The sequence below is a fragment of the Myodes glareolus genome, chromosome 22, assembly GCF_982192425.1.
Source record: "Myodes glareolus chromosome 22, mMyoGla1.1, whole genome shotgun sequence".
Taxonomy (NCBI): domain Eukaryota; kingdom Metazoa; phylum Chordata; class Mammalia; order Rodentia; family Cricetidae; genus Myodes; species Myodes glareolus.
The window spans coordinates 64,791,573-64,810,637 of NC_142047.1; the positions used below are offsets into that span (position 1 = coordinate 64,791,573).

Genomic DNA, 19,065 nt, shown 5'->3' on the forward strand with positions numbered 1-19,065 from the left:
CACACTCCTCAGCCAGTGACCTGAAGCCACACCCCAGTTCACATCTGCTGGCAGCCATTGGAATTCATCTCAGATCCTGCAGCCTCTTCAGGCCACAGACCATTTCTTTTAGAAATCCCTTCCCCACCACCCACATATGTCAGATAAATAAATACTCAGCAGTAGAAGCTTGAAAGCGGTTTCTCAAAATTTTTTTTGATATTTTTTCTCCAGACAGGGTTTCTCTGTGTGTCATTCCTAGCTGTCTGGCCTTGACACACAGAGACCTGCCTACCTTCTTTGTGGAGTTTTGAGGTTATAGCCTTGTGCCTTCACCAACCAGTTCATTTCTCTTTTTTTAATGCCTGGTTATTTAGTTTAATTTAGTTAATTTTCTGAATTTGTATACTTCGTTTTAATACCAAACCCACTGATTTACATTAGCAAGAGACTTGCTGTTGAACTTGGCATAAATCTCCAGCCAATCTGAGACAGATCTGTCTTTAGAAGCCAGTCCTGGACCAGGGTGCTGAGTCCCTTCTGCTCACCTGGTCCCGCCACTCAGACCTCACCAGCCAATCAGAGCTTCCAACAGACCCGCCAGTCAGATGGGAGGGTTCTTCCGGGAGCCAGACTTCCTTTCTGGTTCAGCTCTCTCATGTCCTCTGTCTTGGGCTCTCTTGTGAGCAGAGAGCATGTCAGCTCGGCAGCTGCACCATGGTGAGTGAGGGGTTGCTCTCCACAGATGAAAGGATTGGCTGTGCTTGGCGAGCTAGGGGCCATTGTCTCCAAGCTAGGTGGAGCGGCTCACTGAGGCTAGTAGCCGGTGTGGTGGGTCCTCCACTGGCTGGGTGGGAGCCAGGGGACAGACACAGAGTTTAGCGTCTTCCTGTCTCAGTAGTCCTAAACTTGCAGCTCTCTGCTGGCAGCCTCTGAATCACTTCACTGCCCGGGCTGTGTCTGCACAGAGCAGAGCATCTGGAGCCACAGATAGTGGTGTCTGTCGTGTTTGTATTGTTGCATGTGGCACATTCGCCAAATGCGGAGACTCCTGGTCTCTCCTGGGTCTTCAGAAGTTCTGTACTTTTAACATTTAGGTTTGGGATCCGTCTGTAGTTAATTTCGTATAGCTTGTAAACAGTTTCTCCTGTGTAGAGTAGCACTTTGCTACTAAACTGTGATGTAGAAGAGTATAGTTGATAATAGAATTAACGGTATAAAGATTTACCGGTTCTTAGGAGACATTAAGTCACACAAAGTAGAATTTAAGTGAGGAAGGGCTGCAACCCAAACAGCCAAAGATGAGTACCATGCATACCATTTTTGTTGTTAGAGATTAGTATGATGAGATGGAAATGTTTGTTCACCAGGATTAATCAGCCATTAAGGTACATTTCTTTAGGAATGACAAATAGTTATAACAAATGAAACCAGCCAGAAGGCCCACTTCCCCATCAAAGTCCTCTGACCACTGCTCAAGGGCCATTATAGGGTCACAACCTTGTGTGCCAGGAGAGTATAATAATTCTAGAACAGCTGCATTTTTCAGCTCTAAGGAAAGTAGTTGTGACTCAGTGTCCCCTGTGCTTATTGCGGTGGACTTTAATTCTGTTTGCAGCCCCACAGGGCATTACTCTTGCTATCCTCCTGGCTAAGCACCAAAAATTTTTGGATTACAAATATGGTGCACCTCAGAGCTCTAAAATTATCAGTTTGAGTCATGCAGTGGGACTCTCCATTACAGTAACATTTAAAGGATTTGTATGTGGAGCATGACTTCTCTCTTCAGACTAGAAAAGAAGGAAGGATGTACTGTGTACACTGAAGGGGGTAAACTCACTGGACAATAGCTAGATCATAGACTGAAGTTTAAGGTCACGAGTTTCGGGGGTTTCCATAACAAAGAAGGACCTGATGGGGCACAGTGTGTAACTTTCTGTGTGATTTTCCATCATACATTAATTTCTTCCATGTGAATCAAGACAGAATTAGTGGGTGTACAATTTAGAGGGGAGAGCTTGAACTACTAAGTATTCAGCTTCCAATTAGTGAACTCTCCCATGCAGATATGTTCAATCCTGGTTGACACAGTTAAATCAGCTCAGATGCTTGAGACAGAGGTCATTGACTGTAACTCCATGGGACAACTTAGAGCACTCAACAGCTAACATTTTACATGGGACAAAGTCATGCATTCTCTTATTAATGACATTCTTCCTACCAAGGAAGTGCCTACTCTGTTTCAAAGTCAGTATAACTGAGGGTTCAATGATTTTTATCATTTTAAGAAGTAATTTATTGGTTATAATTTTACATTATAAAATGAAATTTTGATTTCATTTTCGTCAATTGCATGACTGCTATAATCTCTTTTTGTTTCTCTTTTCCAATGTTTCCCAGTTTTTGAATTTCATTCCATTTTTTAAGTCCTGTTTATTTATTCATCTATTTATTTATATCAGTTTAGAGCAGTGATTTTCAACCTGTTGGGCCATGACTCCTTTTGGGGATAATCAAATGTACCTATCACAGGACTGGCCTAAGAATATTAGACATTACAGATATTTATATTATAATTCAGAACAGTAGCAAAAACATAGTTATGAAGTTGCAGTAAAAATAATTTTATGGATGGTGAGATTACTAATCATGAGTATCTGTATTAAAGAGTCATAGCACTAGGAAGATTGAGAACAACTGGTTTTGATTAATGTCTCTTGTAGCTCAGGCTTGCATCATACTATGTAATTGAGAATTGCTGCGAATACCTAATCCTGCCTCTGCTACCTTGTGCTGCAAAGACAGTCCTGCAACTCCTACCATGCTGGACCTTGACTGGTCTGTGGGAAGGAGAAATAGGTCAGTGAATGAATATTCTCCAACTTCTGCAGATTTTATTGTGAATTTACAAGTGAAGTGAGACCTGTGTAAGAATTGAGTTCACTGACCAATGTAAAGCCAGTGTAATCACAACAGACAAAGGATGGGCAAGAAAGAGAGTAAAAGCTTTCCTGCAGCAATGGTAGTTGACATTAGCAGTGAGTAGTGAGGTGATCAATTTTAGATGTTCCATAAATATCTTGTCTGGCCATTTTTTGGGTCCACAGACCATACCAAGGACCCACAGTCTTGGAAAAGGAACAGGAAGTACTCTGGGAGAATGGAATATTTTACTGAACTACAGATTTTTCAGATTAGCATCTTGTTTAACCATAGTGTGGAAAAACAAACCTGGAGGATGTTTGCTGAGACATTTGATCTCTGCTAACCCAGTAGGATAACTGCTAATGTCTTGAAGCCCAGCTTGGTGGTACTAGAGAGACTCTGGTTAGCAATTAGGAGCACCAGTAGAAGGTAGTTTACAGGTTCTTTCCAGGATTCTCTTGTTCTGCTCTAGGGAGCTGTAAGGAGGACTACAAGATATGCCATGGTGAATGTAGGAGCGACTGTCCCCAGACCAGAAAGAGCAGGTTGGCTGAGCTGTCAGAGATGCTTGGACAGAGATGAACCCTGAGCCAGACAGGTTTTATTGTTCTTTGTGGTTACCTGGGTAGTGGCCTTTGGCCTCTGAGCTTTGTTGAGAGTTGGGGAGACTCTGCCATCCTGGTATGGGAGAATATGAGTTTGTAATTGTTGCCTCACACTGTATAACTGAGAGTTGCTTTGAAAACCTAATCCTGCCTCTGCTGCCCATTGCTGGGTAGATAGTCCTTCAAATTCTTCAGGACTCAGCCTCAACTGCTCAGTGGGATGAAAAAATAAACCAGCTAATGAGTGACCTCTAGTCACTCTGACTTTCAGTGTATGGTTATAAATAAAAGGGTGAGTACACAGATCAAGCTCGAAGCTGGTAGATTCACAGTGCAGAATAAAAGAGACAGGACAGTGGTTGAGAACTTTCCTACTTCAACAGTAGTTGAGATTACCAATATGGAACTAGGTAATCAATTTTCAGTGCTCCATAAATGTCCTGATCATCATTTCTTGTTGTCCACAGACCAAGCAATTAAGAATCTCGATAAAGAACCAAACTTATCATGAAACCAAATTGCTATATTACAATAGTCCAACCAAAATAGATCTGAGTAAAATGTAGCCCTGCCTACCAGGACTGTTATTTTACTGGTTTTAAATATACACCCTGAGAAAAAAGTTTGAAAAATCTTTGATGTGCTTTAATATAAATCCCTTGTGCTTTAATATAAGTCCCTTGTTTCTGAAACACATGGCCTTAAATCCTGTTTCAACTTTTCAAAATATTTTTTGAGATAATTATATCATATCCACACTCTCTTTCCTTTCCCCAAGCCTTACCATGACTCCTTATTGCCTTTTAGGTCATGGCCCATTTTTCTTTAATAACAGTGTGAATGTGACCTGTATTTGGCCACAGAATTTCCCAGACATGAAGTGATGGTTTGGCTGCACTGCATATTGAGTGTGTAATGGAAGGTCCACACAAAGGACCCTGTGCTTTGGATGAGGAACAGGATGTGCTCTAGGAAAGTAAATGAATATCTACTAGATCACAAACTTTCTGGACTAGGGCCCTGTCTATTATTAGGCTGGAAGGACAGAACAGGAAGTACTGTGCTTTCTGAGTCATTTGATCTCTGATCACCCATTAGGGGAGCTGATAATATTCTGAGGCCCAACAAGAAAGTCTTAGCAATCAGGAATAATAGTGACAGGTAGCTTGCAGGTTCTTTCCAGGATTTCTCTACTTTTGTTGTGATAAGTTGTAAGGAAGACCACAAGCTATGGCGTAGTGGGTATAGAGTGTTCAGAGAGGGTTTGTTGAGCTGTCATTTCTGCTGGGATTTGGATGGACCATGAGCCAGGCTGTGGTTCTGTTGCTCTATGTAATTACCTGAGCAGTGCTCCTTGTCCTCTTTGACTCCCTGTGTATGGATTTCCTGGGGAGAGGAAGACTATGCAGCCCTGCCATAGTAGGTATTTTGTCTAGTGTACAAACAGAGTCATGCTTTTGGTTTACAGTGGGAAGACAGATTTGAAAACTGATAACTTTCTGAATATTGCAGTCTACTTTCAAGTTTGTCTTATAAATGTTTCAAATAGTTTAAAAGCTGGTAGAACTATGGTGATGGTGATTGTCTTTTCACAACGCATGATTAAAATGTTTCTAACTTTCTGCTACCACCAGCTGCAGTGATGTTTAGTTTTAGGGGACAAAGGGAGTTTCTGAGTTACAGAGGTTCCTTAGGTACGTATGATGTTTTGCAGGTAGGTAGAGCAGAATCTATATCTTGTGCTATAATCCATGTGACAGGAAGGAGAAATTATTCTATATTGGTTTGGAATTGGGCCTCAGTGTGGCTGAGTTTACCTGAAAACACAAGGAGGTCTAAGGGGCTGCAGAGCCATAGCAGTAGATTATCTCTTTTCGCATAGTGGTCTCTAGAGCATGGGGCTTCTCTGGAAGAAATACCAGTAGCTGGAGGGTCAGAAACAACAGTTTCAGGGTCACTTTGAGGTAATTTTGTGAAAATTGTGAATACTTTATTTATTTAATTTCCATCCACATAGAATAATAGGTAGCTGGGTAACATAGGTCAACACATTTTCTGACTAAGTTTCTTTGGTCTTTTGATTAATAGTTGACTATATATTCCTGCCTTTGCTCTTGGCTTTTTCTCTCCATCCTCTTTATTCTTTCCCAAATATCATACACATTCTTGATTGATCAGCGTTTGGTAATTTTTTTCACCTGAGACAGGGTTTTTCTGTAACTTTGGAACCTGTCCTGGAACTCACTCTGTAGACCAGGATGGCTTCAATCTCACAGAGATCCTCCTGTCTATGCCTCCTGAGTGCTGGGATTAAAGGTATGTACCACCACCACCCAGAAAGAAGTTATATTATGTCAATCTGTGTACTATTTTTTGATAATCCCATTGATTACTCTGCGTGCTTCCAATATGGAACTAGCTTTGTAGTCAACTTTCCTGTTATAAATTGTTGGGAATTGTCATTATACTGTATTCATTTATGGTGCAAATTTAACATACACATCATCTTAATTTTGATGCATGTTTTTCATGTTTCCAAGGATCATTTATTTACTTCTTTATTTATTTAGGTTTTGTTGCTTTTGTTAATCTGACTTTTGGCTTATTGGATAAATGGTTTTATAGATGTTGGCAGGTGGCTCAACACATACTCATTTTGCAGGTGACCTGAGTTCAGATACCTACACTCAAGCTGTGAGACTCATAACTCTACCATTTTAGATCCAGGGCATCTGAACCCCTCTTTTTTGTGTTACTTGTATACACATGGAAGACATTCTCACTCCTGCACAAACATATGTAAAAAGTAGCAATAAACTTGTTTTCAAAGTGCTTGTGACTTATAAAGCAATTAGAGTAAAACAAGTTGCTTTAGGTGTCCACTGATTCTTTAATCAGTTATTTTGCATTTTCTTTTAAAATATTTTCATTTCCTTACTCTAACTGCAGATGTACAGGCAATCATCAATCAGGGGGAGCAAAATGGTGTTTAAGTGATTCTAAGAGGCATCCTTTTCTTTACTGTAAGATAATGAGGTTTTTTTTTTAGTGGTCAAAGTTATTTACTATGAAGTTAAGGCATAAGAAGGTTTCAAGTGAATCTCTCCAGTTTTGGTGGAACAGCTCTCCTCACCCAAGTCATTTTCTGTTATTGGTAAAGGATAAAGAAGTGTCTAGGATTAGTGGTGGTCAGTGATTTCTTACAGTTTGATTTTGGTTAGAATCTTGTAGTTTTTATTTAAAGGAGTATATGTCTTTGTGTCTTTGTTTGTCAGTGCAACCCATCTATATTGTTGATTTTATTCATTGTTATCTAAGTATATTTTTTATTTTTGGAAAATAATGGTCTCACCAATTTTGTATTCAGATTTCTCATGTTATGATTTCTTTGAGTTTTTATTGGTTTGGAAAGTTTTTGTGGAGAGACAGTTTTAGTTTTTTCTTCTTTGTCTTAGATGTTTGCTTCTTTCCATTTCTTGGCATGTCTATCTTCATGTTTGTGTTTTTGCCTCTTTAGTGATTGATATGAATAGTATGTTGCCTTTGGTTCTTTAAAAACCTTCATGTAAATTATTGTCTCTTTCTTCTAATTAACCTCAGCTATCAGCATGGCATAGTTTAAAGTGATCTGAGAAAATACCAATTGAGAGTGTGCCTAGCTCAGAATACCTGATTAAGGTATCTGAGAGAGATTGGGTTAATTTTGCTTGATATAGGAAGGCTCTTCCACTGAGTTGGCCATATCTCTGAACAAGCAGCCCTGGGATAGATAGGAGAACTAGCTGAACACAAGAAAGTGACAAAGCCAGAAAACAATGGTTCCACATGTTTTGCCTTTAGTTATTACCTTGAGTATCTATCCTAAGCTCTCATATAAAGGAATTGTAAAATAAAGTTTACAACCAAATAAACATGTTCATTTCCTGAGTTGCTTTTGATTGCATAATTTAATAACAGCAACAAGGAATAAAATTAGAATAAAAATGGAACTCAAAGGGGATTTTGTTGCTGCAGAGAACCTGGGAATGTTGACTCTTATAAGAATGCTGAAGATATTAGAAAACTGGACAAAGAGCTTAATTAGCTGTTCTTGTGGGACCTAGAAGATGGGAATGTTGAGAGTAATGGCAGACAGTGGAGGTCATAGGATTTTAGTGGGCAGTAGGCTCTTCAGGGAACTACAGAGTTGGCCTGACCTAACTGCCTTGAGAGACCCATGCCATAGGTTTTTCAGGTAAAGTCCATGGTTCCTGGATCACAATATACCTCCTAGTTCCTGACAGACTGTTGTATTCCCTCAGGTAGTGAAGCATTCAGGCTGATTTGTGCTTCTTTATATCATCCCTTAGTAGTCAAGCAATCATGAATTCTTAACAGGACAATTGAACTTAGACATTAATCTTATATGCTGTATAGCTTGCAAATGTAATTATATTCTGGTACAGACAGAGGCTTCTTGGTCATTTCTGCACTGACCAGACCTGTAATAATTATACAGAAATTGTATTAATTATAAGACTACATATCCAGCACTGATAGTAGAGCTAAGCCTGCATAAGTCATTGGCACCAAGATGGTGATGGAAATGAGGCTTCCTAAGGCTTGCAACCTTTCAGTGAGAGCCTTGGACATGACTCTAACAAACATTTGTTGGTACCAAGGGACACAATCACCATGGATACAGGATTCATGTGGGAACATGGGACATACATGGGGGAAGAGAAGTTCATAGCATCTGTGGCTGGCTTTGTGGAGAGAGTGAACAAGCTGATCTGTGTGAAAGCCTTGAAAACCAGATACAATTGGAGAAGTAGGAGACATTGTAGTGGGCAGAATCACAGAGGCTCAACAGAAGAGGTGGAAGGTGTAGACAAATTCCAGGCTGGATTCCATCTTACTCCTCTCATCCATGAACCTGCCTGGAGGAGAGCTGATGAGAAGATCTGCAGAGGATGAACTGGCCATGAGAGGCTTCCTACAGGAAGGAGAACTCATCAGTGTGGAAGTCCAAGTAGTATTCTCGGATGGAGCTGTTTCTCTGCACACAAGGAGCCTGAAATATGGAAAGCTAGATCAGGTAGTTTTAGTCCAGGTCTCTCCTTCCCTGGTGAAATGACAAAAGACTCATTTCCATGACTTGCCATGTGGTGCTTCAGTGATTCTGGGTAACAATTGTTTCATCTAGACCTACCCTACACCTGAGCACAAAGATGAGGATGCTGGAAGCTTCATTGCACACCTCGAGCTGCTACCCCTTAGCAATCGAGAGGTGATCTCCCAGCATAGTCTTGCTGGTAACTCAGAACGATGCTATATGGCAACAGCATCCTGTACTGCTATGAGGCCTCCCTTGCACATCAGATCAAAGATACCTTAATGCCAGAAGTAATGGAGGAGATCATACTAGAGACACACTAGAGGCTTTTAGAACAGGAGGGTTAAGGCCAGGTGCTGAAGGATAGGACTGTGCACCTCTCTGGAAGGAAAGAGTCTGATGTGTGATGACTCTTACCCCACACGGGGTCCAGGAAGGATCGGACAAAAATGTTACTCACCTGCAGCAGTGCAGCAGAGCCAGGCCTCTTCTCTTCTGTTCTGAGACAAATCCAGGGTGGAAGCGAATGGTGGCTTTGGATGCTTGGGTCCCTTTCAGAGCACAGTGTCCCAGCCTGATGATGTATCTTGAAGTAAACTGGAGAATCCATGTCTTCCAGTCACACCACACACACCCCATGAAACTGTTCCAGTGGAAAACATGGTGGGCTGGGGAATATAGCTCAGGGATGCAGCACTTTCCTAACATGTGCATGGCCCCAAGTTCAATTCCCAGCCCTACTCCTGCCCCAGAGAAAAGAAAACCAAAGAGAAAGAGAAAGACATGTGGTGCTAGTGGGTGTGGTCTGTTTGATGTCCATTATATCTCTTTTAATGCACAAGTGTGGTAGGAGAAGAGGAGGTAAAGTAAGACCAGCAGTCAGTCAGAACAAAGTGAGCCAGCAGCCTTTGTTGGAATCTGATTCCTACTGTGTCCTCTGGTGATGGGTTAAAGGGATCTGTACATTCTACCTGGGCTTCCTACCCCTTGTATGTGAGATGTTCCTGTTTTTCTAGCATCTAGGTTCCTTCAACATGTCCACCAACAGGAACTGGCCTGGAGCCTTTTTGAAGTGCCTGCGATATTCCCTGAGATATTGGCAGTTTTCTCTGTAGTGCCTGTCCTGCCTGAGGGTGGTTTGTAAGAAGCTGAGCTATTGCCAATAACTGAGAGAACGGGTGTTCTGGGACCACAGTGATTTTTTTCTTTTTCTTTTTTTTCTTTTTTTTTTCACAGTGATTTTTAATGCTCAAACAACAACAACAACAACAACAACAAAACAATTGTGAAAAGCTAAGCCATTTCCTTGTGTAATTGATGTGGTTATGTATTAACTTTTAAAGAATTTAAAGTTAAACAAGATAAAAAAGACTGCATATCCAATAGCTTATGCTTCTTATTAAGTAACTTTTACATCTTAAAATAACTCATTTTTATTAATCTGTGTATCACCACATGGCTACAACCTACCGGTAAGGTTCCATCCAGCATCTGTCTTCTTCAGTGACAACATGGAATCTCCCTGACTCTGTCTTCCTTTCTCCTCTATCTCTGCTTGGAATTCCCACCTTGTTCTATTCCGTGTTGCCATAGGCCCAAAACAGTTTCTTTACTAACCAGTGGGAACAAAGCATATTCACAACATACAGAGGAGAATTGCACATCACCTCCCCTTTTCTGTCTAAATAAAAAGAAAGGTTTTAACTTTGATATAGTAAGATTACATATAACAAAACAATTATCAAGCAAGAATTATAGTTACAATATTTAGTCCATTTACATTTGGAAAATTAAGGAAATTACTCTATTATCTATCTCTGTGAGTCTAAAGTTTTTTATATAATCTATCTTTTATAATATAAATTTTATAATATAATATAAAACTGTCTTTCTTCAACTCCAGCAAAGACTCCAGAAGGATAAATATTACCTAAGAAATTATAAGCACTTCTAAAACTCTAGAATTGACAAAGACACCTTGCTGCCTGGACAGTCACCCAAAGATGGACACATTGGGGCATCCACCTTCAATTTACAGGCCCATAGTGTCTGTCAGACTTTTCCATGATACAGAAAATTTCAAAGACAGTTCCATCTATATTGACAGTTTCTCAGTCACCTGTTTTTCTGTGTCGTGCAAAATGTCTAGCAGACTCTTTCATGAAGCAGGAACTGTCTCACCTTCTTTAGGCAACTTTAGCAGTCAGTTTTTTTTGTAGGTCCTGCATGTCCAGTTTATACACTATACCATCAAGCAATCCAGGTAAGAGCAGTTTCTTGCCCAAATACCTAGCCGTGTCACGTTGAAGGCAAATTCCATAATGAGTTTCTTCAGTGCCCATCAACCTCTCTGAAATAATTGGTGCTACCAGAAGGAGACATGTCTCACTGTCACAAAAAGGCCTAAGTTTTTAAAACATTTAAATGCCATATTCTATATGTCTTTGAAAGATTTTAAAATACCTACCCACATGAAATCTCTGTCCATCTAGAAAGTCTAACCATGACTATAAGTTTAACTATTATAAATGGCTATCTATTATTCGTATTGAACTATACATTGCATCTTTATGTGAATTGAACAAATATAATACCTTAAACAAGAACAGAGATTCATTTAACAAAACTGCCATTAAATTTGTATCAATAGACCAAAATCTATACAAATACAAAGTATTATGTCTATATCATATTCTCTTTAAATGTAAACAAACATTTATAAACAATATTTGGGAATTTTTGTAGTAGTTCTCTCCAAACTGCTTTCTGCTTTTTATTGGACTAAGTATTTTTGAGGGTTCATGGAGATCTATCAGGGGATCTTGGTCCATCAAACCACCTTATTCTGGATGGAATCCACAGGTTCTCATCCTCTGCAGAACCAAAAGCCAAAACTTGTTTCAAAAGCAATATATCCTTAGACCCAAATTTTGAAGTCAAGATATCTTTAAAATATATATGTTGGTTTGGCTTAGCAGCCTGTACAATAAAATGTCTCTTTGTACTTAGCTCCTTCACAGACAAAAAAATTCAGAGAAAACACAATAATATACATAATCTAAACTCTCTATTTCCCATCTTTACATGTCTTATTTTCCTTTACTCCTTTAATCTATGACTGTCTTCTCTCACTCAAGCTCACATACATTTATACACTGTGACCCATTTACAGGGTTTTTTTTTATCTGAATCTGTTTTTTTTTTGCATATTTGTAATTATTTTCTGACCAGAAGCACTTTTGTTAAATGCTAGACAGACATGGCTAGGACCAACTTCTCAGCCCTGCCTGCTTGCTCTACTTAGTCCAACATGGCAGAGGTATGTTTACTGCCAGCTCTGTGAGCCATTCTCTCTGCCCCAGCTCCAGGGACATGGCGTGTCTATGTCTCCTTTATGCAGTTTGTTGCATGGTACACACAGACCCCATTTAAGTGCAGCACCTCCCAAAAGAGTCAGAGCTATTTGTGCCAGCACAAACCAGGAAGCCCTTTCCTAAAGAAACTGTGCATCATTTGATGCCAATGCTGAGTCAGGAAGATCTCTTTATAGGAGCTGTGGCACCCTTGTTTGCTGCAAGCTAACAAAACCATTCTGGAAAAATTTGTGGCGAATAAGAAGTCTTGTTTAACTCTGTTCTTTTGTGTCTAGATTTCTTTTAAAACTCTCTCAAGCATTATGTTAATGTGGTTGCCTCATTTTCACACTATTTTGTTGACAGAGGCTGTTTGTTTGTTTCCTGACTGCCCAGAAATAATTACACAGAAATTATATTGATTACAACACTGCTTGGCCAATAGCTTTGGCTTCCTATTAAGTAACACATCTTAAATCAACAAATTTCTGTTAGTCTGTATATTGCCAGTGGTTGTGACCTACCGGTAAGGTTTCATACAGTGTCTGTCTCCTTTGGCAGCTACATGGTGTTTCCCTGACTCTCCTTTCTTTTTACCTCTATCTTTGCTTGGGATTCCCATCTTGCTCTATCACGTGCTGCCATAAGCCCAAAGCAGTTTTTTATATTAAGCAATGAGAATAAAACATATTCACAGCTTACAGAGGGGAATCCCATGTCATCCTGAAAGCTACAGCTGTATTGATCCTAGAAATTGCCATTATCTTCTATTTTTGATAGATAAAAAGTCTGAGAGTCCTCATTAAAACAGTCACAGCCTTGTCTTGTTGTGGCCTTTCTATCCCAAGTTTGGCTTTGTTCCTTGTGGCCCCATCTGCTCATCTTAGCTTGGTACATAAGCCCAGGTGCTTAGAAGACTTCATGAAAAATTTTTCTAGAGATCATTTGTGTGATATTTTTATCCTAATCTTTCTTATTCTTCCCATGTCCTGAGAAAAGTGCGTAGGCATAATTTCAAAGGAATAAACTGATTTCCTGTATAAAATACTGCTTCTATTGAATGGTTATTACTGATGACTCATTCGGGTCTACAGTGAAAAAATAAGAAGAAAGAGATGACAAGTATAGCTGCAAGTTTCCCTCCCATCTGCCAGCTCCCAAATAACCATTCAGAGGGTTATATTAATTATAAATTTTTGGTCAATGACTCAGACTATTACTGACTAGCTCTTCCATTTAAAATTAACCCACATTTTGTATATATTTGCTTTGCTACATGTTCCATAACTTTTTACCTTATATTTGGTTCCTCCTACAGCTCTTGGAATCTCCTTGACTTCCCCTTCTTTTTCTCTGTATCTGTTTGGATTTCCCATTTAGCTATTTTCTGCCTTGTCATAGGCCAAAACAGCTTTATTCATCAACCAATAAAAGCAACACACATTCACAGCATTCAGAAGAACTTCAGAAAAGTCTATTTTGCAAGAGTGTATTGCATTCTTTTATATTTTACTTTTTTTTTTACTCTGTGAAGCTGTTTTAATTTGCCTGCCTAAAACACCTGATTGGTCTAAGAAAGATCTGAATCGCCAGTAGCTAGGCAGGAGAGGGATTGGTTGGGATGCCAGACAGAATAAATAAGAGGAGAAAGAGAGGAGGATTGAGGACCAAGAAGAGAAAGAGGAGAATGTCAGGGAACAGCCACCCCGCTTCACAGTTAGCCACAGAATAAGAAATAAAGAAAGATATATAGAATAAAGATAAAAGTCTAAAGGCAAAAGGTAGATAGAATAATTTAAATTAAGAAAAGCTGACAAGAACCAGCCTAAGGTTGTACATTCATAGGTAAGAAAAATACTCCATGTGATTTATTTGGGAACTGGATGGTGGGCTGCCAAAAAAGCTAAAGAGTAAAAAAAAAATCTAACTACAGGATGGATCATCTATGGGTATATGCCCAAGACTGGTACAACAAATTGGGGGTACATCTATTTCCAACTTTTTGAGGAACTGCTATTTTTATTTTCATAGTAGCTTTATAAGTTTGTAAAATTCCCCCCCCCCATAAATAACCAGAGTGATATAGCTAAAGTGTTGCTTAGCTCATGCCAGTCTATATTTTAAGAGTTTTTCAGTGACTTGAAATTATTAGCCCTGTTCGTATCCCAATATTCAAGTTTGGAGGCTCAGAACTACCTCCTACTCCAGATTCAGGGGATCTGACACCCTATTTTCTTATATGTCACCTGTATACACATGGAAGATATTCTTTCTCACACATAAACATATACAAAATATTGGGATAAACTTTTTCTTCAAAGATCCTGTGATTCATAAAACAATTAGAGTAAAAGAAATTGCTTTAGGTGTATAATAGAAATCATACATTTTTTCTGTATCTTGCAATGGTTTGAAAAAGTTTTTATTTCCTCACTCTGATGCAGACTTACAGGCAATCTTCAGTCATAGGAAACAAAATAGTGTGTAAGTGATCTTAATCAATATAATTTTCTTTTTATAAGAAAATGAGATCCTTTTAGTAATCAAAACTTTTTAAAATAAAGTTAAAACAGAAAGTTTTGTGAAAATTTCTCCAATTTTGGTAGAACAGCTCTCCTCACCCAATCCATTGTCTATTATCAACAAAGGAGAGAACTAGAGAGCACAGCATAACTGCTGGCCAGTAATTTCTTGTTATCTAATTTTGGTTAGTATCTTGTCATTTTTTTAAGCAACCGTGATATGCATTTGTAGGCCTGTCTTTGTGTCTTGCTTTGCCTATGATACCATCTATATTGTTAATTTTATTAATTATCATCTAAATTTATTATTTTTTCTCTAGAAAATGATAGATCTTCATCATTGGTTTTCAGAAAGTTTACTGTATTATGGGGTACCTGAGCATTTCTCGGTTTAGGAACTTTCTAGGGAGACAGTTTTAGTTTACTGTTCTTGATCTTAGAGGCTTGCTTTTCCTCATTTCTTGACCTATCAGTGTTTTCTGGTTCTTTATGTTTGATATGGTTAATATATTGATTTTGTGTTTAAAAATCTTCTCATATATTATCATCTCTACCTTAATTAGCTTCAGCTGTCAACATGATGTAGATTAGAGTCATCTGAGAGAACATCAATTGTGGCTTTTCCCAGATTAAATTGGTACTTATCATGTTTGGAGAAAATTGTGTTGATTGATGATTGATGTGGGAAGGCTCTTTTCTTCCACTGATGGTTTCAATACCCTAAGCAAATGGGACTGAGAGGGATAAGAAAGCTAGCTGAACATGAGAGAGTGACTAAACAAGAGAAAAAAAACCAATAAACATTTTCCCCTGTGTCTTTTTTTGCCTTCAGTTCCTAACTGGAGTTTCTGTCCTAAGCTTCCACAATTGTGGATTGTGATCTGGAAATATCAGTGAAACAAACCTGTTTATTACCTCATATGCTTTTATTTAGAGAGGAGTTCAATCACAGAAAGAAATGAACAAATTAGGTCAAAATCACCAAAAGTGATTTTGTTGCTGGGTAGAATGTGGGGACGTTGTCTTTTGGAGGAATGTGGAAGATATTAGGACTTTAGATGGGAAAAGCCATAGAAAACTGTACAGAGCTTAATGAACTATTCTTGTAGGACTAAGAATATGGGGGTGGTGAAAGTAATGCACACAATGGAGCTTGAGTTCATGGGATTTCAGTGGGAAATAGACTTCATGAAAAATTTATCTATGAGTCATTTGTATATTTTGTTCCCAAATCATTTCAATTTTCTTCATTCCCTGAGAAATGGAGTAAGGCAAAATTAAAAAGTAATTGGGTGATTTCTTAGACAAAGCATTGATTCTGTTGGGTGTTTATTACTGATGATTTTTTTAGGTCTACAGTGAAAAAAACAAGTGGTGTAGAAAGAAATGAAAAGTCAGTTTTGTGGAGAAAAACAACACTAGGAAGATTCAAATGGCAGTCTTGTGATTAAAAAGAGGGAAAAAATTTCAAGAAGATTAGAACCATAAATAGAAGGCCCTTCTTATTATTTGAAGCCTAGGAAAGTAACTTAGGAAAAGAGTTCATCTATCTAAGTCTTCAATTTCTCAAAGGAAAGGCAACTTGATTCCTAATTTGAGCAAGCAACTTCATGCAGAAGCTGCTGGAACTCTGAACCAAGCATGGTAGCATCCATAACAACTTAGAAGCCAAATTGTGTGTGTTGGGGGGGGATCCATGTTGTATTTTTTTCTGGAAAAAAGAAAGAAGCAAAATTTATAGGTCATAGATTCTTCCTCTTTAGTTTCAGTTTAATATGGTTGTGTCCATATATGTTTGGCAGAGCAGAAACCCACTGAGGAGACTGTGAGACTTCCTCACATGAAGCTATGAAGATGAAGACAGAGTTGTATTTTTAGATGATATTCAAGCTATGAGATATCTGCAATGGAGAACTACATACAGGAAGTGGAAATAGCAAAGGAGAGAGATATATAAAATTTTTCATGGATAGTGCTATCTAAGCTCTTTGAAAATGAATCCCTACCTGTCTGAGGCACAGCTAAAGAATTTGTTGTTTGCCCTACTGAGTTTTAGTGTTACTATGAACCAATCTTCCCTCACTGTGTTCACGTTTCTCTCTTTCTCTTTTCAAAAATTTATCCTTCTTGTAAACAGAGACTGCTTATTCATTTCCCAGGCACCCAGACCCAAATAATCACATGGAAACTGTATTAACTACAGAACTGTTTGGGCTACTAGCTCAGGCTTCTTATTAACTAGCTCTTTCATCTTAACCCATGTCTATTAATCTCTGTATCACCACAAGGCTGTGGCCTACTAATAAGGTTCTGGGGTGTCTTTCTGCTTTGGCAGCTACATGGCCTCTCTTAGATTCTACTTACTTTCTCTATATACCTCTTCCAGCCTGGCTATATTCTGCCTTGCTAAAGCAGTTTTATTCATTAACCAACAAAATCAACACTTATACAGAAGGACATCACATATCACTTTTCTTGTAATATATCCCAACTGCAGTTTTTCTGCTCTCCATTTCTCTCAGTCCTCTCCACTACTCCCTTCTCCACCAAATCCACTCAATCTTCATTTCCCTTCAGAATAGAGCAGTAACCCTAGAGATATCAATAAAGCCATATATAGCAAATTGAAATAAGACTAGGCACATATCAAAGGCTGGATGAGTCAACCTAGAAGAAGAAAAAGGGTTCCAAGAGCAGGCAAAAGAGTCAGAGACATTCCCCACTCCCATTGTTAGAAGTTGCACAAAAACAGCAAGCTACCTAGTGATAACATATATATATATATATATATATATATATATATATAGAGAGAGAGAGAGAGAGAGAGAGAGAGAGAGAGAGGATCTGGTGCAAACTCCTACAGACTCCATGATTGCTTTATCAGTCTCTTTGAGCTTCTATGAGTCCTACTTAGTTGACTCTGTGACCTGTGTTCTCCTGTGTCATTTCAGTTAGGAACGATTTTGACTGAATTTTTTTGAAATTTTTCTGTGCCTTTGAGGTGAGATTCTTCTCCATTTCCTGTTATTATTAGGATTGGTCATTTCCTAGTGTTTCAGATTTCCTGGATGTTATGTTTCAGGAAATTTTAGGTTTAACATTTTCTTTGATCAATGTGTCCATGTCTTTGATTATGCTTTTAAAGTCTGAAATTCTCTGTTCTTGTATTCTTTTAGTGAAGCATGCCTCTGTAGGTCTTATTCTTTGTAGAATCTTCAGCAAACCTATGAGTTGTTTCTATCTGTTATGTTTGTTTGATTGATTTTCTTCATGTGGAACAGATATTTAATATGTATTTCTGGCTGTCCTAGAAGTGATTGCATGGATTAGGCTGGTATTTAACTCAGAGGCAGATAGATAGACATACCTCTGCCTCTGAGTGCAAGGATTAGAGGCATGATCCAATGCATCCAGCTTTTTCATCTTATTTTCTTTTTTTGTAGTTAGGGATTAATCATTCATACAATTTTTATTATCTGTATTCTGTACTGTTGATCTGTTTACGTATCTTTCATTGTTGGTTAGCAGGCATTTCTCTTGCAAGGTGATATCCCATTCAAAGGGTTCAGAAATGACAGAGGTGAGCCTCCTATTCAGTTTGATTCTAAAGTGACTTGGTGATTAAATTATGTTGTCTATGTCATGGGATAAGTATGGAGAGCACCATATTTCTATGACTAAACTGTCAAAGAAGTATACATTAACAGTGTTGTCAAAATCATGCTTTCTGTTGTACACATGTATGGGATATTTTAGAATGCATTGACCTATGATGATGTGCATGTCGACTTCACTTGGGAAGAATGGACTTTGCTGGATCTTTCCCAGAAGAATCTCTACAAAGATGTAATGCTGGAGACCTACAGAAACCTCACTACTATAGGTAAGGCTGAATTAAATTATCTTTCATGTTTCAAGTAAGGGGACAGCTGTTCAATGGTTAATGTTGCTCTTTTGTAATATGATTGTGAAACAAGAATGGAGTAAATAAATCAGGCATGGCTGTAAGGTTTGCTTCAAATGGTAACTAAATTTTTTTTTTACAATTTTTAATATATAACATACATTTTTCTGGCACTATATTTTAGGATACAGTTGGGAAGACCATAATATTGAAGAACATTGTCAAAGTTCTAGAAGACATGGAAGGTAATTTTCATTTACAAATATACAAATATACATCTGAAGAATTGTAATACTTCCTATATGTTTTAAACAAAAGCAACATTATAAATAATAACATGCATTGATGATTATTAAATTCTCACAAAATCATATACCTTAATTTCAGATAGGTGAGCTGCATTTGAAAGTCATTCTTTTAAGAAAGAAGTCAAGAAAACAATGTCTTAACCTATATTTCCATTTAAATCATAATACAATGAGAAGTATACTATAAAATTGTCTATCTGTTTATTTCATATTATTCATATTATAAAAGATAAACATGTTGAAAAGATGATAAGTATATCTGTAAAACTCTCTATTACACTAATAGTCCATAGAAAATGTTGGTTTTACCTATATACTTGTGACTGTGCTATGTTTAGTGATGGGGGCAGTTAGAGTCATGAATCAAGGGTCAG

The 19,065-nt window shown here is 38.1% G+C and overlaps 1 long non-coding RNA gene and 1 pseudogene across 1 annotated transcript; both read left to right on the plus strand.

Annotated features, from left to right (window-relative positions):
- Nucleotides 1-629: 629 nt before the first annotated feature.
- LOC148118634 (uncharacterized) lies at nucleotides 630-18,628 on the plus strand. Its single transcript, XR_015736023.1, has 3 exons — nucleotides 630-699; nucleotides 18,236-18,362; nucleotides 18,568-18,628. It is a non-coding gene; the product is annotated as an uncharacterized LOC148118634 (long non-coding RNA).
- Nucleotides 8,083-8,951, plus strand: LOC125410700 (exosome complex component RRP4 pseudogene; annotated as a pseudogene).
- Nucleotides 18,629-19,065: the final 437 nt, after the last annotated feature.